This window comes from Carassius auratus, chromosome 28 (assembly GCF_003368295.1).
Source record: "Carassius auratus strain Wakin chromosome 28, ASM336829v1, whole genome shotgun sequence".
NCBI lineage: Eukaryota > Metazoa > Chordata > Actinopteri > Cypriniformes > Cyprinidae > Carassius > Carassius auratus.
The window spans coordinates 26740134-26757802 of NC_039270.1; the positions used below are offsets into that span (position 1 = coordinate 26740134).

General features: G+C 36.9%; 1 long non-coding RNA gene across 1 annotated transcript; it reads left to right on the forward strand.

The window, feature by feature from the left end:
* Positions 1-9106: 9106 nt before the first annotated feature.
* Positions 9107-11828, forward strand: LOC113047349 (uncharacterized). The gene is made up of 2 exons (XR_003276247.1): positions 9107-9462; positions 9600-11828. It is a non-coding gene; the product is annotated as an uncharacterized LOC113047349 (long non-coding RNA).
* Positions 11829-17669: the final 5841 nt, after the last annotated feature.

Sequence of the window (17669 nt, forward strand, 5' to 3'; positions counted from 1 at the left end):
GCTTCCGAAGATCCTGGCGAGTTCTCTGTAGTAGTCGCTTTGGTTTGGATCGCGTGCCATCAGTTCATCTAGCTCGTGTCTAGTTGCTCTGGGTGCTGCAGGTTAATGGCATCCTTGGCAGGAAGGGGGTCGTCACTGCTTTCAACCATGTCGAGAGGTGGCCCCCGTGGACTGCTGGATGATGCCTGGAACATCCTGATTCTCTGTCGGTGAGAGAAGCACAGCACACACACACAAAAAAGACCAATGCAAGTTCGTTCTACGTTTAACGAGCTATATTCATACGGGCTGTGCCGTTTATGAGAATTTTGGGGCTGACTGATGCAAACAGTCAGACAGTTAAGTAGCCAATTAACTTGGGTCAACGAAGGACCTGAAATGGAGATTTGACAGGCAGTAGCCTAGCGGGTCGTGTGATGACACCGGCTGCTGGTGGTCGCTCTACTATTTAACTTCGTTGGTGGCTCCCAGGTTACTGTCTCTATGTGAAATGAAAGAAACAAATCACAACAGAACAGGGTAGAAAAAGATCAAAGTGAAACACAACACTTGAAATGAGATGAAAACAATAGAAACACAATGTTAGTGAGAATAAGGAGGCCTAAGCCTACTGCTAGGTTTTAAGATAGGGCCAACAGGTGAGTGGGCTATCTGGGTAGAAACCTAGAAATATGGTGTGGCTTAAAGAAGCAAAAGGGTCAGAACACTTAAAATATATCGGGGGAATATCTAATATTCTGTGGCTTATAATAAGTGGATAGGTTTTATCACTTTTGGTTCACCTGGTTGAATTGAAGTCATTCAGGTGGGAACCAGTGGCTTGGTCAACCTCCCCGGTGCTCCCCAAACACTGAAACCGCAGTGTCCCCGGTCCTCCGTTACTCTGGCGTGTCGCAGGACAGCACGGCTTGTGACTTTTAGCACAACCTTTGGAGTGCCAAAATTGCTGATGTCTCTTGAGACAAGAGGACCGAGTTTCACTCGCAGCCAGTATCGGTAACACCGGTCGGGCAGCCTTGCTCACTGGAAACCTGAGATGACTGTCCAATCACCGAGGGAGTTCTACAATCAAATACACAAAGGATGAACAAAGGAAACTTAAAGTTAATTAAGGTTGGTTTGTTTAACATCAATTGAGTAACTATATGTAGAGAGGAAAGGTAACAGCTTTACCTAATCATGATAAAACAAAACAAAGGAATTATGATAATAATGGTAATTATCAAAATAACCTAAGTCAAAAGAGAGAAGCAAAATAATAAACATCAAATTAAAAGACAGTAATGAAACAAGGGAGAAGGAGTAGCTGGTTTTCACCACAAGGGGGGGAAAGTACTGCTTCTCTGTCTTTAACCTGCTGAGCAGAAAACTTAATTCAAATTAAAAATTCAAAACTGGTTTAAATCAAAATTTAAAATAAGCATGTAAGAATTAAAAGGAAAATCTGAATAATATCCTATAATAACCATTGATAGCTTGTAAGTTATCATTAATGATCATGAAATTAATCAAACAGGGTGAGATTAAATCAAAAGGGGTAAAAGTGGGGCATGCACTTCAAAACAGAATGGAAAAGACAGAGGTATGTTAGTCGATTTAACAGGAGACTGCCACTAGATGGCTTACCTTCTAAGTGGGTCAATCAGTGGTTGACCTGACACATCTAGATTTCCACTATTAACAATTACATTTTAATTCCAAATCATGTTTGAAACCAAACTCAAAGTAAATGTAAACAGTCAAAGGCAGGGAACATTCTTTTGTTTCCCTGTAATAATATTCGCACGAGCAAAGCTGTAAATGCAAATAATTATCGAGAATTTAGACATCCAATTCAAATATACATCACAGGGGATTATAATTAGCAATCAGAGCGCATTATCTGAAATGCCACAGGTTGGCAGCTTTGCACTCATGCAAGCTGGAATCAGAAAGCAGGGGTGTACCCTGAAATTTCTAACCCACACGTTCCCTCTAGTGTTTAGATAGAGGAATTACAATTTCAATAGGACTTAGAATTTATCTGATCATTTGTCAGGCTGATTTTCTGCATCAAAAATCACAAGTAACAAACAGAAAGTTTTAATTTCTGAGGTGCTATATATTCACATAGGTTGAAGAAGGATCCGTTCACTTCCAAAACACAAATGTAACAAAAACAGGAATTTTCCAACTGTTGACTCCAATAAACATTTATCAAAATAGCACTTATGATTTAAATGTTTAGGTTTAAAAATCGGGTAGCTAAGCCAATTTTAGACCAGGGAGTTTTTATCGTTTTATTTTTGAATATCATTGTGGTTTACCACGAATTCAATAACGATATTTAATAACAAGGCCTTTTTACTGAATCAGAGGAACATCGCTCATGTTCAGATTTACATGTTGCAACTAATAAAAGATTTCTTCATCTTTTAATTATTCATATTAAAATGTTCTCACTGTAAAAGATTTTGGTCTTTCTTAACAGGATACTTTTAACATTATACTGCAGTTTACTTTCATTAAAAATAACAGTGACTATACTGTTAAGTTTCTACAAATACCTAGGTGCTTACTGACCAGCTTTTTGCCTCAGTCAGTTAGGAGTGAGTTCGCGTCTTGCGACTCATCTCACAAGTAACGTTACATAATTTCATAGCGCACGTGCAGAAATTATTAAAAACCATATACACAGATTGATTGCTCACAAAACGAAGTTTGAAATAGCCGCGGTTCCTCCACCAAAATATGTAACAACAATGAGTTTTACATAGTAATTAACTCAAATGATATATAGGGAATTTGAATAATTAATCAAGAATTTGATTAATATATATCTCAGATGACAGTTACATTTAATTTTATTGATTATGAAAAATAGCTCAATTGCCAATACCAATACTAATCACAGGGCACTGTAATTTACTCATTAATATGTCAATATTACATTCTTCATATCAATTATTGTGATATCTCTTACTATAAATTACTGCAGATCAAACCGTGGGTATGTCCTGCACACCACTGTAGACTTATCAATTTTCAATAAAGTTATCACGCCTTATAATTCAAGGAAAAGTATTCTCTGGCCATGAAAATATTATCCTATCCTTATGATAAATTTAGTTTCTAAATTTAGAGCTTGTAGCTAAAGACCAAAACATTTCAGTGACTCGTAATGTGAGTGGGGTGGAGTCCAAGCCAATCATTTTATATATGAGTTTTTAATAATTCAACTAGTAATACATCAAACTACAAATCACACAGAGTAAATATGCGTACGAAAATACAGACAATAAACATTTAAGAGACATAACGGAATCCAAATAAAAGAGAGAGAGAGAGAGAGAGAGAGAGAGAGAGAGAGAGAGAGCGAGAGAGAGAGAAGTGTAGAAAGCGAGAGAGATCACAGAATGAGCTCAGGTATGAAAATCAGTCAGTAAACCTTAGTGGAACCAACAACGAATCAAATAATAGCAACACTTTAAAGCAGCATTTAAATCTCCATAGAAAACGATACTTGCATGGCCCAGTGGGTGAGCGTCGGTACCGGCGACGCACGTGTGATGTCACGTGGTCCTTTGAAAACTGCGCGCGCTGGGCCGGAGGCCGTGTGACGCGCGCGCAAGCTGCGCTGGATCTTGGCGTGAGCGTGGAGTCACGTGTTCCTTTGTTGCAAAGAGGTGTTCGTTCATCTTCGCGCGGTATTTGAAAGGTTCAACAAACAATGTTCCAGAATTCGTCTTCATTGTGTGGAGAGGCGAATAGTTTAATAAACTTAGTAAAGAAAAGAAAAGAAAACGAACGAAACGAAAGCTTCCAAAGGAGCCATTAAAATGGCTTTTTCTCTCAGCCCCTGTGCTGAGGGGGTTCGCGCTGTGAGCGCGGCCTATGGCCGCGCGGAAACAACGTTGGAGAGCAGCGTATCCGAGAACGGGGAAGAGGAAGAAGCAAAAAGAGAGGGTGGACCTTGTTTGGTCAATTCTTATAGCTTGAAATAGTTCACGCCCATTTTCGAGGGAGCATCCAATGAATGTCCGCGATCTGAAGCGGAGGGAAAGTTCCTTTGTCTCGGTTGAGACAAACCCCTGATGATTTAGGGCCTGTCCGATTTCATCAGGAATATTAAAGCAAGTTCATTATTCCAGATTAAATACATTTTTCATTACTTTGCTCTAGATAAATGGGTCTGTCAAAGCATGACGATTAGAACAAGACTAGACATAATATATATATGACCAAAGATCTAATTTTTAGATCGAATTACACATTTAAAGATTTGTTTAACACATGATAACACTGCAGATGTTGGGAAACATCTAAATGTACTAAAAGGGAATACGTAATACATTTATAAAACATGAAAACAGAAAGTTAATGAATACATTCCATAGAATGCATTGTTCAAAGAAGCCAGTGACTTGGCTTCTCTCCTGTCCTGTGTGGTCGTAAACTTTACGACCTGCAAAAGTGGGGGTTGCAGAAGCATGGCTCTCTTTGAGGAAGTTAAAGTGAGGAAAGACATTTCCTAAAGTATAAGCTTGCAACTTATACTCTTCACATAACAAGGATTAACCATTTTATGCAATCCATAAACATAATTAAAATGCATATTAATAATAAAATGAAAGTAAGGAACTTATACGAAAAGTTCCTTTGTCTCCAGTGTTTGGAAGAATTTGGGTTGGGGGTTTTTCGTTTCTTCTTTGAAGCTCGCATGGGCATCGTAAATAGTTTAAGTCCAGCCAGGCTGGCATTTAGTACCAACAGTCTGAATTTATAAAACAGAATTTAACCCATGAATCGCTGACCTGCATATCTGTTACAATAATAATAAAACATGTTTCTTGAGCAGCATATAAGCATATTAGAATGATTTCTGAAGAATCATGTGACACTGAAGACTTGAGTAATGATGCTGAACATTTTACTTTGGAATCACAATAATAAATTACATTTTAAAATATATTTAAATAGAAAGAAGTTATTTTAATTTTAATAAAATGTTTTGATATTATTTTTACTGTGTTTTAAGCAATAAGCAGCTTTGTTGAGCATGAGTCATGGTGAGACGTCTTTCAAAAACATAAAAAAATCTTAACTTACTCAAACTTTTGAATGGTGATGTATAAAATGAGTCTGTATCACTCTGTCAAAAATGGGATATGTGCACTTTGTGATCCTATTTACTATTGCAAGACATTCTCCATATGTGATTATCATTCTTATAAGTTACCAGCCACTGGCAGGAAAGTTATATTATATATACGCACTGAAGCCAATTTTTACATGCATTTGGCATTTGTTGAGTGTTAATTCTGGACCCTGACTGGCACACAAACATGATGTTCAGTGTCCAGACACAGAGACACAGGAGACACTAAACACCCTGTAATAAACACACTCAGACATGATAAATGCAAATGTATTCAGAGAAACACACACATACACACAGAATCCACCAGACACATAGATGGCTGTTGAAAACTTCAGTCTGTCTCTGGTGTAGAATGAATGACACTCTGATGGAGGGTTTCATCATAATGAGCCTTCATTAATTCTGCATTGCTGCTGGTCTCTTTGCTCTATGGACAGCAGCCAGCACAAGCCCTTACACCACTCATACCCTGGGGGGCATACACACACACACACACACACACCCTCATTTTGCATTCTGTACCGTCCTGTTTTAATGGATTTTTGATGCAAGATCGCTTAAAAAGGACATATCCTTTTTTTTTTTTTTTATTATTCTAAAACAAGCCTCTCTGGAGTTTAAGCATTTTGGCATATGTTAACAAAGAACATAAAAATAAAAGACACACTAAAGCATTTAGCTTCATTGGAAATGCATGAGAACTATGCATGCCCAACGAGATTTTAGCTTTAAAAATATGGTGTAACAACAATGAGTTTTACATAGTAATTAACTCAAATGATATATAGGGAATTTGAATAATTAATCAAGAATTTGATTAATATATATCTCAGATGACAGTTACATTTAATTTTATTGATTATGAAAAATAGCTCAATTGCCAATACCAATACTAATCACAGGGCACTGTAATTTACTCATTAATATGTCAATATTACATTCTTCATATCAATTATTGTGATCTCTTACTGTAAATTACTGCAGATCAAACCGTGGTATGTCCAGCACACCACTGTAGACCTATCAATTTTCAATAAAGTTATCACGCCTTATAATTCAAGGAAAAGTATTCTCTGGCCATGAAAATATTATCCTATCCTTATGATAAATTTAGTTTCTAAATTTAGAGCTTGTAGCTAAAGACCAAAACATTTCAGTGACTCATAATGTGAGTGGGGTGGAGTCCAAGCCAATCATTTTATAAATGGGTTTTTAATAATTCAACTAGTAATACATCAAACTACAAATCACACAGAGTAAATATGCGTACGAAAATACAGACAATAAACATTTACAAGACATAACGGAATCCAAATAAAAGAGAGAGAGAGAGAGAGAGAGAGAAGTGGAGAAAGCGAGAGAGATCACAGAATGAGCTCAGGTATGAAAATCAGTCAGTAAACCTTAGTGGAACCAACAACGAATCAAATAATAGCAACACTTTAAAGCAGCATTTAAATCTCCATAGAAAACGATACTTGCATGGCCCAGTGGGTGAGCGTGGTACCGGCGACGCACGTGTGATGTCACGTGGTCCTTTGAAAACTGCGCGCGTGGGCCGGAGGCCGTGTGACGCGCGTGCAAGCTGCGCTGGATCTTGGCGTGAGCGTGGAGTCACGTGTTCCTTTGTTGCAAAGAGGTGTTCGTTCATCTTCGCGCGGTATTTGAAAGGTTCAACAAACAATGTTCCAGAATTCGTCTTCATTGTGTGGAGAGGCGAATAGTTGAATAAACTTAGTAAAGAAAAGAAAAGAAAACAACGAAAATGAAAGTTTCCAAATGAGCCATGAAAATGGCTTTCCTCTCCTCAGTCCGTGTGCTGAGGGGGGAGGAGAACTGAGCGCGGCCCGAGGCCGCGCGGAGCGACGTGTCCGAGAACGGAGAACGGGAAGAAGAGCAGAAGAGAGAGGCGGACCTTGTTCGGTCGACTCTTATAGCTTGAGATGTTCACGCCTCTTTTCGCGTGAACCACCCAATGAACATCCGCGATCTGAAGCGGCGGGAAAGTTCCTTTGTCTCTGGGAACAACCCACCCTAATGATTTAGGACTTGTCCGATTTCATCAGGGATATTCTAGCACGTTCGTAATTCCAGAATAATACATTTTTCATTACTTTACTTTAGATAAGTGGGTCTGTCAAAGCATGACGATTAGAACAAGACTAGACATAATATATATATGACCAAAGATCTAATTTTTAGATCGAATTACACATTTAAAGATTTGTTTAACACATGATAACACTGCAGATGTTGGGAAACATCTAAATGTACCAAAAGGGAATACGTAATACATTTATAAAACATGAAAACAGAAAGTTAATGAATACATTCCATAGAATGCATTGTTCAAAAGAAGCCAGTGACTTGGCTTCTCTCCTGTCCTGTGTGGTCGTAACTTTTACAACCTGCAAAAGTGGGGGTTGCAGAAACATGGCTTTCTTTGAGAAGGTTAAAGTGAGGAGAGACATTTCCTAAAGTATGAGCTTGCAACTTATACTCTTCACATAACAAGGATTAACCATTTTATGCAATCCAAAAACATAATTAAAATACATATTAATAATAAAATGAAAGTAAGGAACTTATACAAAAAGGTTTCCTTTGTCTCCAGTGTGTTGGAGGAATTTGGGTTGGGGGTTTTCGTTTCTTCTTTGAAGCTCGCATGGGTATCGTAAAGTAATTTAAGTCCAGCCAGGCTGGCATTTTGTACCAACAGTCTGAATTTATAAAACAGAATTTAACCCATGAATCGCTGACCTGCATATCTGTTACAATGGTCATCTTAAGAACTGACCTATTAGCGTTTTTTTATATATTCTTTTTAATTCACAAGACTCAATAATGTCCACGGGGCATGTTAAGCCTCCTCTGGCCCACGGTTAAGGTACCTCTCCCAAGTGTGTGATATTATATATCATACTAGAGCTCATGCATATTGATTAGGTCAGCCTCACATCTCTTGGTAGCCTCCTAGTGTAACCCAGTAATGTGACCTATAACGTTAGACTTGGCAAAAGATTTTCACATGACCAAAATTTTATACCAATAAAAGCACAGCAGACTCAACTACGATAAACAAGCTGCTCTGAGAAGAGATAGTGCTCATAGTGAATGCCACAGTTAGTGTCTGAATGGATACTTGTTATCAAAAATGAAAATTCTGTCATCTCTAAATCTGCATCTAAATCTATTGCACTCTTAAAAACCAAAATTCCAAAATGTGGTTTTCACACCAGTGTCATAGAAGAACAATGTTGGGCTCCCCAAAGAACATTTTTGTGCTTTTGTGATTATAAATAGATGTCAATAAAGAAACTTTATTCAAGCAAAGATATCAAAACCACTTTCAAACAGGCATTGACATCCTTTGTTGCCAAAGGAATGGAATGGATTTTGTTTTCAATGGAATGGATTATTATTAAAAAAAAATTTGACAGCGAGATGAATATTAAATAGTGACTGAAAACACGGCCAATTTAGACTACGGTACTCCCTTCCAAGCTGTTAATATGCCCTATAATCCTGATTCATAATCAAGATGTCATAAAAATCAACTACACCTAAAGACAATGGCTGTGCTGTTTTTCAGCTCCGTTTCGGCTATATTTACATGTAAAATGATCACTCAGATTAGAAGGAACAGAATATCTAGTTATTTAAATGGATGTGTTACTCCTCTCAGCCACTCACTGAACAGAGCAGATGCAGAGAGATGACCTTGTGTGACAGTACAGACGAGTTTGTTCAAGAAATTGCTAGACTTGTCGCTGGCTTCTTTTGGGAAAAAAAAAAAATCTCTCAAGGACTCAGAAAAGTAAAACAAAATCTAGCAAATAAGTCGCTAAGTTGGCCACAGTGTTGACATCACCATTAAGAAGTTCAGTTTGTTTTGATTTATGAAAGTTCTCAGACAATTTTTTTAGCTCCAACTTCAAAAAATGTCCTTTCTTGTGGCATTTGAGACGGGTGAAGCTGAGATCATTTGTTCATTGCCAACATGTGGCTCTGCAGAGCAGATGAACTGAAAGCTTGACCAAATTGCGTGATTTTCCCAATCTAAATCACCATTTTCAATTCCTATGTGATTTCCTGATCCCATGATCCCTCAGTGGTCAGTGCCCTGTGCTGCAACCCGTGTCGCTGATTTGATTAACGCAGTGCTGGCAGAGCTACAAAGCTGTTCTGAGGCCAGCAGTTTGAGACCTGATTTGGCAGTGAATGAGATGGTGGTTTGTGATGTGTGCTGGCAGGTGGTGAAGGAGAGACTGCAGGACCTGCTGAACCGAGAGGAGGAGGAAGAGAGTCATGGGGAGGATGTGGTAAAAAAAATAACTGCCTTCTAAGCTGCAAATCATTTATTTAGATATCACAAACTCAGTGTGTGGAATCACTGTGTTGAGCCTCGGGCGCTCAGTTTTAAGAATGATAACATCTGTGGTTTTTCTTTCTTTCTCAGAGTACCTGTGATCCGGTGGTAAACCATTCAGAATCGATTAGCCACACGGTCAGCGTTCCCCTCCAGACCACCCTGGGCACGCTAGAGGAGATTGCCTGCTGAGCACCGTAACCCCTCCACACCAACAGGGGGAGCCGGGCCACTCCACTCTAATGGGTTAAGGACAGAGTAAGATGAGGGAACGTCTCTGTTGCTTTTTCTCGGCATGTCATCATTTGGCACAAACATGAGAACTGGAAGCCAAGGAGCTTCTCGAGAAACACGAGGACCGCAAAGCTTCTCACAAACACCATCTGTTTGTTCTGGACTCATGAAGGAAAGCAGAAGCTTGTGGACCCATCAGGACAGTCACTTGTAGAAATAAGACGAACATGAAAACACGAGCATGTGAGGAACTGCAGATATGCACGGCCGCGGCATGCTCTCACGTTCTCTCTCTGCCCAGCCGCCATTTCGAAGTCTACTGCCAAAACACTGTAAATTATTAACGGAGAAAATGTTGTGAAGCTGTTCTAACTGTGCATGTGTCAGTTTCATGCGTTACAATACGGTTTTCTCGAACTTTTCATCCTCTCTCACGCGGGGAGACGGTTTTGTCTTCTTGTGCTGTTCGTTTGCTATGTGTTTCTGCATCTCAGCTGGCTTCTTGATGTATCACGGATACATCATAAAACTGAGAGCTCCTTTCTTCTATCCTTTTTATTTTTCTATCCTTGATAGAAAAGCCGAATGGCCCACAGTACAATGGCAGCCATCATGAGCCCATTGTGGCAGCGTTATGGTTCTTCTACATGCTTTCTGGATCCCATTTGAAAAAAGAAGAACAATGAGAGTACAGAAAAAAGTGTTTTTGTCACTTTTCTGCAAAAGAGTATAAGATTATAAGAGTATATACTGTATAAGAGTATACTTAACGTTTTTCTTTTTGTTAATTGTGAGAAGTGTTGATTTGTCATTTAAAGCTGATAAGATCTCTCATGCTTTTAATTCAGTGCTTTTCAGAGATTTTGTTGACGGCCATCATGATTCTGCTTTCCCAAATATCGTACGTGGGATATTTTCATGCATATAAAGGATCTAGAGGCTCTAGAGGTGTTCATGGTGGTTTATTATGTGAGTTGTCGCTATACTGTTGTCTATGTCTCATAATGTCAGAGCTCTTCATCTGTGCTGCAGTTTATTAACACTGTAATTGCCATATGTTATCTGATATTTACTGTGTTCCCACTGTGTTCTCTGATGACGGATGATAGACGATTCAAAGGTGTGATTGTGTTCTTTTCTGCTCTCGAACTAAATGTAAGGATCTCGGATCACTATACATCAGTATGAATGAAGCCTTTCATTCTTCAGCGTGTACAGTGTTTCAGCCAAAATTCATTAACTGAGGCAAAATCATTCATGCAGAATGTGCTTTGGCTGAAAATAATGAAAGCAGGACCAGTTCTGGGTGACGGGAGTGAGCTTGATTGCATTTCTCAAATTAACTTCCCTCAATATTCAATTTAACAAAATTGACCGGTGCAAAATTCAGTCACAAAATGAAAAGTAAAATAAGAGCTTGTGTACTAAAACTGTAGGGGAAGCTCCTGAATAAATTGTTTTGGGACATAAAGACCTCTGGAGGACAAGAAATGTGTTGACAAGCTCCTGAGATCGACATATAAATACATTTAAAAAAGTATTTAATCTGGTTTATTAAGCCTAGGCTTTCACACATGACCTAGGGCCCCCTTGTCCAATCAGATTTGAGCTTAGAGGCAGTATGCAAATATCTGTCATAAATATCCATGCTCAGAGATTTTTCTTGGAGGATTATTAGTAGTTATTATTTCCATGCCCCCTTTCCAGGGCAACGGTATCAAGAGCGTGATTTGCACCTATATCATAATGTGAAATGTATTAAATAATAACATTAAGAGCGGAAACATTATAATTTTGCCACAGGGAATAGAATAATGAATGTGAGCCATGGTTTGTTTGTGGCATATGAGAGAGCCATGTTATTGTGTTAATACAGACACATTGCTTAATGTGTGTTATATTTTATTCTATAAATATAGTGAGCAAAAAGTCCAGTCTGGCCACTTTCCTGATTTACAAAGTATCTGTGACCGAATGTAAATGTTTTTAGTTCTTTCATTTGCAATTCAGTTTGCGGATCAAATGTAATAGGCTGTACAGGATGAATGTTTTATCCTTATTTGCCCTAAAATGTGATGATATTTTTTTCTTAATATGTCAAAGATAGATCTGTAAACATCAGAGGGTTTCAAGCACATGCAAAAGAAAAATAAATCAATAAATAAAAATAGGCTAACCGATCAAGCACACACTACAAACGCAGAAACCCACAGCATCTGTCCATACATACACAAAAAGTGAATTAAGAAGTTACTCATAATGTTAAACAGTAATTTTAGTAGGCAAACTCTTTCTTGCCATGTGGACAAACACCAAAGGGGTGTCACATCACCTTTGCTATTTTCTCATTAGGAGAAACCAGAGGGGTTGATGGTTTCTAACTCCAAGGTATACCTCAAACCTTAGAGATAAAAACAATAAAGTCTAAATGGATTACAGCAGCTGTGTCTGTCTGTCTATCTATCGTCTCGTTTCTTGTATAAAGCAAATATACTATATATAATCACAAAGCTACATCAGTCGCAATGATATCCACTATTTCTAATTTGATTTAAATGTTTTTCTTTTATATTTGCTGTCTCTTTACCATTTCTTGTTACTCGATTACGTGGTTGCTCTTTTATCATGTGTGTGAGCACGGGCGAAGACTACGCATGTCTGTCTAGGTTGTCAGAAACAAATGAAGAAATACAATTTTGACAGCATGTGATTATTCGTGCCTCAGCCCAGTAAAGAAGAAACAGAGAAGCGAAGATACAAGAAAAACTCAATTTTGTTTAACAAAAACAAATGCATTTTTACCGCCATTATAAACAGAGATACACATAAACAAACAGCATGAAGAACAAAAGAGCTGTCTTTGAGCTCGGAGATAATGCATGAACTCAAGTGTGGGGGCTCTGCGATGCCATTTACTTCTAAGAAAAACAAGCTACCAGTTTTAATCAGCTTAATTGTTCTGCTACATACATTGTTGAGTCACTACTCACAAGGCTTTATAAAGTCACGTTGCGAAAGATGCCACTGCTGTTCATTGTCATCATTGCAACATTAATTATTTAAGGATGAAAGGTTTGTTTACTGATTTCTTACTGCAAATGTTACGATTGTCGTGATTGTTGTTGCCAGTTTGTCATTTTATTTATTTATAGGTTAATGTCAAACATGGGTAAGATAACGTATTATGACACCATTATTTTTCCTCAGCCACATATTTTGCTAAATCTTATCTCAACACATTTAAGAAATGGCTATGCAAATATCAGCATTTGTGAGATTTAGATAAAGAGCACTGGTCTGAGAGGTTAATGAGGAAAATACGTTTGTATAATGATATGGGTATGACAGGTATTACAATGTGAAGGTGGTTTATGAGGATATTGCCTGTGTCCCCATAATTCAAAAGGCTTGAAAAACATACTAAATACTGTTTTCTAAAATCTAAAAATGCAAACCTTTCTGTTAGGGGTATGTTTATGTTTAGGGCGATAGAAAATACAGTTTGTATGAAATAAAAACCATTACACCTTCGGAGAGTCCCGTAATAAACCACTAATACCAGGCTAATCAAATTTCATGAAAATAGTCATCTATGATATGTAGTGTGATATACTATGTTGAATATCAAAGGTTTTGTGTCTATATTTAATAATAAATGTGTTGGCCTTATTTAGATTTGTGAAGTAACTTTTCTTGGTCACACTTTAGAATAGGTAACACTTGTTAATTATTAACTACGACTTTTCTCTCAGTGAATTCTTAATTTGCTGCTTATTAATAGTTAGTAAGGTAGTTGTTAGGTTTAGGTATTGGGTAAGATTAGGGATGTACAGTAAGGTCAAGTAGAATAAGGCATTAATATGTTCTTAATTAGCACTAATACATGGCTAATATAAAAAACAAAAAAAGTTTGACTCCTAACCCTATGGGTTGTGGGTTCGAGTCTCGGGCTGGTAATACAATGACTTAGGTGCCCCATGCTCCCCGGGTGCTGCAGCATAACTGATGCCGACTGCTCCGGGTGAATGTGTGTGTGTTCACTGCTGTGTGTGTGTGTCCATGCTGTGTCTGTGTGTGTTCACTGCTGTGTGTGTGCACTTTGGATGGGTAAAATGCAGAGCACGAATTCTGAGTATGGATAATCATACTTGGCTGTGTGTCACGTCACTTGCACTAAAGTGTTTTTTTTTTTTTTTTTTTTTTTTTTTTGAGTAACAAATGCATTTTTATTTTTAAGTGAAAATGTAAAAATAGACACTTGGGGTAAGATGGCATGTCTTCAATTTAAAAAAAAGGCAATTCAATATTGATATATTAATTTATTTTTAAGTTATGGAATATATTTTCCATGAATGTCTTTTACTGGGATTCTGCCTTGACTGTCATCAGTTATTCAGTTATTCTATTTTGTCTTAATACTGAAAACACAAATAGAATCGCTAATTTTGTACTTTATATTAATGATAGTTTAATATATAGATTAAAGCAGGATATTATAAAATTATTGACTAAATGCTTGATTAATTCACTGAAGGAGTGGAAATTGTTTGGTTTCTTTAACTGCAGTTATATTTTCATGTCACTTGTGTCAGTTATATTTCATGTAATTTTAAGATTTCAGGTGTGAAGCTGTTAACACTTTAGTACAGGGAACAATTTTTACTATTTACTAGCTGCCTATTAGCATGCAAATGAATCTGTGTTTATCAGTGCTTATAAAGCACATATTCTGCATTCTACATCCCTAATCCTACACAATACCTAAACTACCTTACTAACTATATCAATAAGCAGCAAATTAGCAGTTTATTATGGCAAAAGTCATAGTTAATAGTTTTTTTAATAGTGAGAATGGACCTTAAAATAAAGTGTTGTTTCAAACTGATTTAATTGGTAGAAACTGATTTCATTGTAATGTCATATGTGAGGTTTACCCCTCTGACACAGAAATTTTGAAAGAGTGATTTTGCATGTTATTTCTCCACCCATATACCAGGACATGTTTTGTAAATCACAGGCAGTAGTTATGTTGAGGGCAAGTCAAATGTAATAACGTGGCTCTTGTTTACTACCTCTGAGAGGCTGCTGACTAATTGAATGGCATAAACCCTGATAAGGGTGCTGCACTGTAAACACCGTAAGGCCTGGGGAAATCAGTGCCATTTCAAACGGTTACCAACAGCTCTACTGAAGACGTGGTATTGGCATCAGCCATTTGGATTCGTAATGCCTCTTTTCTCCCCGCTCAAAAATAATAATCTCAGCTTGAGGCATTCACAGCAATTCTCACAGGCTTCTCTGAACCTGTCATCCCTTAGCAGCCTTAGTCCCCTTAAAGAATTTCAGGTTAAATATAAAAAGCTTCAGACAAAGAAAATGATCACCCTGAAGAGGTTGTGACATAGCTTATGACATACAGTAAACTACTCACCAAATAATAAATTAGGTGGATAGTGGTTTGAGTTGAAATCATTGGTTACACTTTATTTTAAGGTACAATTCTTGAATTAATCGTTAGTAATAGTGGTTAAATGTAGTTATTGTGTAGGATTAGGGATGTAGAATATGGTCATGCAGAATATGTGCTTTAATAGTACTAATAAACAGCCAGTATGTTAATAATAGGCATGCTAATAAGCAACATAATAGTAATACCCAAACTTAACAAAGACCTTACTAGCTATTTATAAGCATAAAGGTCCAAGTCTATCGCTGTGCAGCAATGAATAAAGTTTTGTATATGACATAAAGTCAAGCCCCCTGAGGCTAAACAACAGCTGTATGCAGGCAGAAGATGTTCTGCCGAGGTAATTTATCGAAATCCTTTAAAGATGACACAAAGCTTTTATTTTCCTGCTCATCTAATGTACAGAATACCAATTTCAGCTAAGAGTGATCACAAATCACCCTCTAACTATTCAGCGCACATTTCTAGTGTTATATGTGATATATAACCTATAAGTAATTTATGAGAAAACAATTTGTGCGGCAAGAAGGTGTTATTTCTGTAGGAGTAGCAACTGCAGGGACTTTTTCAGAATTGTTGAATTTTTTTTTCTTTTTTTTCAGTGTGATTACTGTTCAATAAATCAAAGTCCCCAGGAAATCAAACATAATAATGATTGCATTAAGTTGCTTCTATTTTTTATTGAATGTGACTTCCAGATGTTTTGTCATGGCAGAATTAGAGACAATAAATTGTCCGTAGAACAGTAGGTCTTGTGATGGATTGGCCATGTCTCACTGTCTACAGCCAAAGATGCTGGAATGGGCTCCATCTTCCCCACAAACCTTCATGGGTTGATGTTGGTCATTTTTTATTAATAAGAACTCTAATGAAACGAATTATCCATTATGTGCCTAGCTGTGTTTTGCAAAGCATTACATGTGGACATAACACACCACCATAATTAAACTAGCAAAAGTGATGCAAAACAGACATCCACTAGCAGGATCTGATGGTTTATTTATTAAAAGAATAATCATGCATGCTTTTTCATAATTTTTCGTTTTGACGAGCCAAACAGAATTCATGCCAAAGACTTAAGTTTGTTTGTGAAATCGAGCAATCCTCAGCCTCTTCATCCTCAGCCATCTATCACTTTGCATAGATTTTTGCAGATATTCTCTTGGCTTTGAGTTAGAAACTAGAAAATAAGGTAATTCTGCATCACAAGTGCAGAACAAAATTACACCTTTAGGGGTACAGCAGCTTGTCAGCAGGGCAGTATGCTCAAAGATACATTCGTTGTGCCTGTACATGTTAAGGTACTGATGTACCCTTTAGGCTACATTGACAAGTTGTTGTGTCTAAAGGTACAAATTTTGAAAAAAAAAATAATAATAATTCTGACAGTACAGTATTCTCATTAAGTTTTTAACAAGTTATAATGCCAGCAGTGCCTGTTTTCATGAACAGACATCACGGCATGTCTGACGTAACAGGCAGATAATCAAGCCTCAGGATACTTGTGGAACGTTTTAAATTACTGCTATATAATGAAAATCCTTACACAACCCCAGAGTTTGGGGTCTGAACACCAAAGCAGATAATCCAGAGTGCACCACTGGATACAAATACAATAAGGTAATTGTGACTTCATTATTATTATTATTATTATTATGATTATGATTATGATTATGATTATTATTATTATTATTATTATTATTATTATTATTATTATTATTATTATTATTATTAATTATTATGAGTTTGTCACACAATTTAAAAAAAAAATCTTGCAATTCTGACTTTTTTTTGTTTGTTTAAATGTCTTAATTATGACTTTGTATCTCACAATTGTGACTTATTTCACAATTCAGACTTTTTAATTCTGAGTTTGTCTCACAATTATTCCTTTTTTTTCCTGGAAATTCAGACATTTTTTAAATTAGGAAATTGTCTCACAATTCAGACTTTTTTCTGGCAATTTTGATTTTTTTTAAAATACACATTCAGACTTTTTTTTTTATTATTCTGAGTTGTTCTCACAATTTTGACATATCTCATCAATCTCAATTCAATTTTTTTTATTTATTTTCACTCTCAGCAGTTTACATTGCAATTCTGGAATAGAAATCAAAAGGGTATAGTGACTTTGTGTCTTCAATTTGGACTTTTTCTATTATAAGTTATAAGTTATAAACTCCCATTTGTATGTTAACTGAGATATAATCTCAGAACTCTATATTAAATCTCTCCATGTGCATATTTGCAGTATCAGCTGCTGTCATGATATTCAATGGACATAACTCAGAACAGGCTAATGTTATTGATGTTGGCCTTCAGCAGTGTTATTAGCAATGCCCCTAATGATACCCAACACAATGCAGTGTAAATCACCGTGCTGTCAGATGCATGCTACACAACAGACTCAGATAAATGAATAAACCAGTTAATGAGAATATTGTTTCCTCCAAGAGATG